This window comes from Sinocyclocheilus grahami, unplaced genomic scaffold, assembly GCF_001515645.1.
Source record: "Sinocyclocheilus grahami isolate Dianchi unplaced genomic scaffold, SAMN03320097.WGS_v1.1 scaffold57.1, whole genome shotgun sequence".
Classification (NCBI taxonomy): domain Eukaryota; kingdom Metazoa; phylum Chordata; class Actinopteri; order Cypriniformes; family Cyprinidae; genus Sinocyclocheilus; species Sinocyclocheilus grahami.
In genome coordinates this window covers 621,794-628,367 of record NW_015505236.1, presented here as the reverse complement: position 1 = coordinate 628,367, position 6,574 = coordinate 621,794, and the positions used below count along the sequence as shown (strand labels likewise).

Here is a 6,574-nt window from a genome sequence, read left to right as displayed (position 1 = left end):
ATATATATATATATATATATATATATATATATATATATATATATAAACACACTAGCATTCAAAAGTTTGGGGTAGGTAAGTTTCGATGCATTTAAAAAAAGTCTGTTATGCTCACCAAGGCTGCATTTATTTAATCAAAAATACAGTAAAAACAGCAATATTGTGAATTATTATTACAAACTAAAATTTTGCAGTTTTCTGTTTCAATATACTTTCAAATGTCATTTATTCCTGTGATGGCAAAGCTGAATTTTCAGCAGCCATTACTTCAGTCTTAAAGGTGCAATAGGTGATTGTCTTCAGAATTTTTTTTTGTTAATGCTGGTTGAAAGTCTCTTCACATCTGCGCCCCCCACTCTGCATATTTTGCGTGTCTCGCTTAGTTAACACACCCGATTCAGATAACCAGCTCGTTAGAAGAGAGCTACGTGCATGAACTGTGTTCCGATCGATATGATCCCTACACAGTGTTCATTGTTCCCTACTCCCTGAGCAGGGGAAATCCATTGAAGTTTACTTAACTTCAGAACATGGACTGGAATTGGGAACCGCTGATGTAGCCTGTTGTAGTAATGTTGTTTCTGGCATTCTGGTCTGTGAGCGTATATGCATTCAGGGGGCGTGGCTTTGGATGGCGATTGCAGGGAGGGTGGGACGTTCGCTTTCAGTGCTATCAGGCTAAAGTTAGCATTTTCCAAGATCTCCTACTGCACCTTTAAGTAGGGCCCTGTGATTTCCGAGATGTGGAAAACATGGACAGAATGCGGAATCAATCATAAAAATGGTATTTGCTGTATAACACGGAATGTCACAGATTTTGCAGAATTTTGGATGAATAAATCAAAAGTAGGTCAGTACACTTAAATCAAAATGCGATATGGCCTAGTGTTTGTGATTATTAACCCACAAAAAGACTATTTAAATATTAATCTCGCATGTTGTGCGTGTCTCTGTGTGAATAAATAGCACAGACACACAGTTTCGTTTACTAAACACAAACTGAAGCACGCTCAGTGTTTTCAGCCTCTGCCAGCTCAATATATGAGACATTATATTCATATGTCCATGTCGGACATATGAATATAATTTCTACAACTGCTCTTAGACTAACTTCATGTGCGTTTTAATGTTTCTTTTGAGAAAAATGACTGTCATATCATATACAAACAGAAACTTAAAGGTCTTCAAAGCAACCAGTCAAAATAAAAGTTTGGTTTAAATTGAAGAAAGTATGACAGAAATATATTACTTAATATAATGATATTAGTATAATTAAGTATTAATTTCTTTTAAAAATACTAAAATAGCTTCTGCTATTGCAAATAAAATATGTATTATATAGAGCAAAACTAATTCAAATGTAGTGATCACAAATGAATAAAGCATATTCACAGTATTTTCCAACTTACACATTTTATTTACTTTTGGAGTCATGAAAAATGTTTTTTTTTTCTTCAATTGTTAGTGTTACTTTTTATTTCATAATGTAGTTTTCATTAACAGTAACAACACTTTCACTTATACAAGACATTTCTTAGTTCTTTTATAATATGCTCACAAACTATAAGCTCCTAATCACATTTCTCACATGCACAAAAAGTCATCAACTGCAAAAAATAAGTAAAAAAAAAATTTTTTAGGAATTCAACACATTTCACAAGGTATTTAATACAGAAATTTCTCACGTCACTCTCAGAAATGGTGTCACGTGGGGGGCTCTCAAGAGTCCCGTTGACATGAGGAGAGAGAGTGGAAGGAAGGAGGTCACAAGAAGAATGTAGGTCTCCTTTGACCTTTCCTTTCTTACTGGCAGATAAAGTACAGGAGTTTGCCTGTCAGAACTTGACAGACTCACATACGTCGCACATATTGGACTGTTGGCGAACCCCCTCATCCCCTCACCCGGGTCCTCTCTCAGTTTTAAATAGTAAGGCCAGCTGGCCAAAAGGCTCTATATTCAGCTCAGTATCACCTGTGCAAGCACTGGATAGGGTTACCCACTGCTATCCTAGCGCTACAGTTCTTGCAAACATGACGCACACATTTTCAAACAAACACACACAAAAACAGAATTCCAGAAAGCAAAACACTAAAGGATGGCTATTGAAAATAAAGGGATAAAGGGATAAGCTCACCCAAAAATGAAAATTCTGTCATTAATTACTCACATACATGTTGTTCTGCACTGTATGACTTTCTTCTGAAAACAAAAGGAAATATTTGATACAATTTATCAACTGTTTTTGAAAGCCAATTGAGTCCAAAACAACACTGGACCTAAAAAATCTAAATCTAAAAATGACATTAAGGTGAGTGAATTATGACAATGTAATTTTTGTGTGAACTATCCCTTTAAGAATTCCTGTATGTCTTATCTAATCCAGTTCACGTATTTAATAAAAGTCTACTGGCCACGGTATATTACGTTCAGATTAAATAAGATAACGTAAACAGTCATATAATCTTTTCTATATGTGACCCTGGACCACAAAATCAGTCTTAAGTCGCTGGGGTATATTTGTAGCAATAGCCAAAAATACATTGTATGGGTCAAAATTATCGATTTTTCTTTTATGCCAAAAATCATTAGGATATTAAGTAAAGATCATGTTTCATGAAGATATTTTGCAAATTTCCTACCGTAAATATAATATGCATTGCTAAGGACTTCATTTGGACAATTTTAAAGGAGATTTTCTCAGTATTTAGATTTTTTGCACTCTCAGATTCCAGATTTTCAAATAGTTGCATCTCGGCCAAATATGGTCCTGACAAACCATACATCAATGGAAAGCTTATTTATTCAGCTTTCAGATGTTGTATAAATCTCAATTTTGAAAAATTGACACTTAAGACTGGTTTTGTGGTCCAGGGTCACATATTATAGGGAAATGAAGACCACTATGCACAGACTCCCCAGAGACAAAAACATTACTGTGATTTGCTTTTAGCCCACGAGCTCATCGCTGTCATCATCACTCAGTGAGAATTCACAACAGTCAACGCTCATGCTGTCATTGACCACAAGGGCCCAGCACTGCAAAGTGCCTACTGACCACAGAGGAAGTCTATTGCCAGCCTACGCCAGTCGCACAAAATACAAAACACCACCTTTATCAAATAAAGCAGCACAGATAATAAAGTCAAAGTTCATCAGGCTCTGATCAAAAACACCCAAATGAGTAATGCCATCATGTAGTTTTTATTACAAGCATGCAAACAATCCGTTACGACTGTCAGAATCATTGCTGGTTGATCATTATTGACCAAGGTTAACTTAGGGTGTAGCACCGAATTGAATTTTTGCAGCTGCCACATACGCTTTTATATTTACAACGTTATTTTAAGATTTAGTTAACATGATGAGCTTCTTCCATAACAACCACTATAGGCCTATTTAAAGTAATAAAGAACATTTCTGCAGTCTCAAAAAGGAGAGGTTGATTTTCTATTGCATTCACGCGCTGTTCTGTTTTTTCAGAATCAGCTTCTGCCTTCTCACCTTTTTTCTGTTTTTACCCCAATAAAACACTTTTCTGCTGCTTTTCCTTTCTGCTTTCAATCACCCACTGAAAAACAACGTCATTGTTGCTTAATTTCCAGCTCTAGCTAGAAAAATAGGCCCTAGTGGACCAGTATTCATGCAGTCTACATTTCTACAATGACGCAAGGGATCGCACAACCATAAAGTCATCAAAACAATACGCACATGAGAGCCAGACACACAAAATAGGATTATACAATGAATCTCCTCAATTTGATTCAAATTGGGCCCCACTAAAAAGTTTCCAAAAGAGTGAAAAAGTGAAGAAATGAGAAGCAGAGTATATGGAAAATTAGGCCAGTTGCCTGACTCAAGTAATACAAGCTGCTAAAGTGCAGAAGGGACGTTAGATTGAGCTCAGCAAATTAGGTTATGGGAGGAACGAGAGAGAGGCGAGTGAAAAAGAGAGGTTCACGTCCAAGCTCTCCTGTTTTTGTGAGCCTGTTACATAACATCCTTCTGAACTCCTTTCATCCAAACCTACCTCCTGCCCTACTTTCCAGCATTTCTGCAAATCATGACTCTTGTTTTCATTGTATTTGACACTCTCACATGATGTTTCATCCTGCTGTAATAGACGACGCAAACAGTATTTTGTTCCATTCCACAGAGTTTCCTTAAAGGTGCCTTAACCCTATAAAGCCTACTGTATTATATTTAATAAACAAACTTATAAGGCCTTTTCTGATGGATGGTTTATACGTTTTTTTTTAGAAAGAAAAATGCCTTTTAATTATTCTAAAAATTCTAAAAACATCTCCCTTCAGGTCATGTTCACATCTTTTTGCTGTGAAATCAGATTTTTATAAAAGTAAACATACGATAAAATTTAAAATCATTAGTGATTTTTAAAGATATTAAAATGCGAGTGTCAAAAAGGATGCATCAGGCTTCTGAGGAACATATATTCGTTAATCTCTCAGCCCTGACTGGACTGCATTGCATTGTGTTTTGAATAAAAAACAGAGCTTTGATCATAAAACTAAACATATCATTAGTCTCCTATATGGTTATAATAATTTTACGGATTCAAACTACAAGAATTTCATCTTACGTTTTGGCCATACAAATATCTGCAACTGCATCAAATTGAATATTTCTGCTCAATTTGGGCATCTGATGTGAGATATAAAAGCCTTAAGTATGAAATATGATAATTTTTCATACTACTATTTCATGTTATGCTTTACAGGGTTAAAACATGCACCATTTTTTAACCAGATGTGTTGCAATAAAGCAACAAAATACTGTATATCTGCACAACAAAATAGATTGCAGAAATAATAATAATAAAAACAAAGCATAAATTAAAATGAATATTATTAATTAAAAAGCAGAAATAAAAATATATTTTAAAAAGTTTCTGCATATTTGTTATTGGACAGATACAACTAAAATCTTTGGTCATAAAAAGGTAGTATCTGGTAGTCTCTAATTCGGATTATTGTGGCATACTGCGTAGGAGTTTCACATTCAGGCCCTGTCCACATGAACGCGGTTATTTTTAAAAGCACAGCTTTTTCTACGCGGTTACGCCGTTCGCCCACACGCAAACGCAGCACCAGTTCACTGAAACCGAACATTTTTGAAAACGCCAGCCAGGGTGAAGACTTTCAAAAACTCTAGTTGCAGTGTTATCGTGTAGACAGTGAAACCAGAGTTTTTGGCTTATGACGTCGGCGCCTGCGCAGTTATCTCTGCCTACTGGAGACTGTTTCAGGCTTCTGATTGGCCAACATGGCTTTACGGTTGAGATTATATCGCCACCTGTTGGTTTGGCATGCTCTTGACATTGCTTCATAGCATGCGTTTGCGTTTTCATGTGGACGGAGATTTTTTTTTTAAATGGAAGAAGGAAAAACTTGTTTATAAAAATACCCGTTTACGTGTGGACATGGCCTCAGTGTAGAGAAATTGTCTGCTGCTGTAAATTTGTCACACTGTGACCAGTTAGGACATAGTTGTTTTGTTGATCTGTACTGATGACATCTAGTAATTGCCATGAAACAATCCGCATTCCTTTAAACTTGAAAAATCACTGCAGTAACGCCTGACAATTTACACCTGGCCTGTCTCGACTTGTTAGCTTGTTAAGGGAGAGTCACTTATGTCACACTGATCATTAACTTCTGTATCCTTTCCAAATGTCACTTTATCCAAACACAATCAGACTTTACTAGGGCTGCCCTCTAATAGTCGACTAATCATTAGTCGACCAGAAGAGGCTTGGTCAACCAAAATTTTATTAGTTGCTTAGTCATAGAAAAAAAAATCCACATTGGCGAAGTCACGCAGGGGTGCATTTCCCAAAAGCAACTATGGTTGCAAGTTCCTTCGTTACCAATAGATTTCAATGAAACTAACTACCATAGTTAGCTAACGATGCTTTTGGGAAACGCACCCCAGATCGTTAACGGCTGGTCTATACAGTACATCCGGCAGGATATCCAAACACTCGCCTATCATTCATCCACCACAAATATGGCTTATCATCTGAAATATGCAAGTATTAGCAACTTTACATGGCCGCTGCTTCACAGACCTGTGTGTAAACAAAGAACTGCGTCTAAACCAACGCTAACCCTTGAAGCTAAGCCCTTTACCTCAACTGCTAGCTGTTAGCATACGACTAACGCTAGATAGGCGTGTAAAGTGTAACTTTCTAACCACTCCTCTCTCTCTCTCTCTATCCCCGTCACCCCTGGTGTCACTTCCTGTTGATGCCATCACAGGTCCCTGTGGTCCCTACCCACATACTGTAGTTTTACTTGTGTTATTGTTTATTTTTGTTTTGACTTTATTCTACCTCTCTTTAATTGTATTGCATTTATTTACATTTGTTTAGCACAAATGTACCAATCCAGCTAAATTGATTTTTATTAAATTTGAGATTTAATTAAATCAAATTTTTTTATTTTATGTAGCGGATCAGCTCATGGGGAAATATGAATAATTAACCATAACTAGTTATAATTAACTATTCATATTTTAGATCCACTGTAGATATTTAGCTGACCACTCAGGGTCAAC

The 6,574-nt window shown here is 36.3% G+C and overlaps 1 protein-coding gene across 2 annotated transcripts in view; it reads right to left on the bottom strand.

The window, feature by feature from the left end:
* The window catches only part of LOC107584087 (MKL/myocardin-like protein 1), a 45,891-nt gene that overhangs the window by 21,929 nt on the left and 17,388 nt on the right, over positions 1-6,574 (bottom strand). The window lies entirely within an intron of this gene.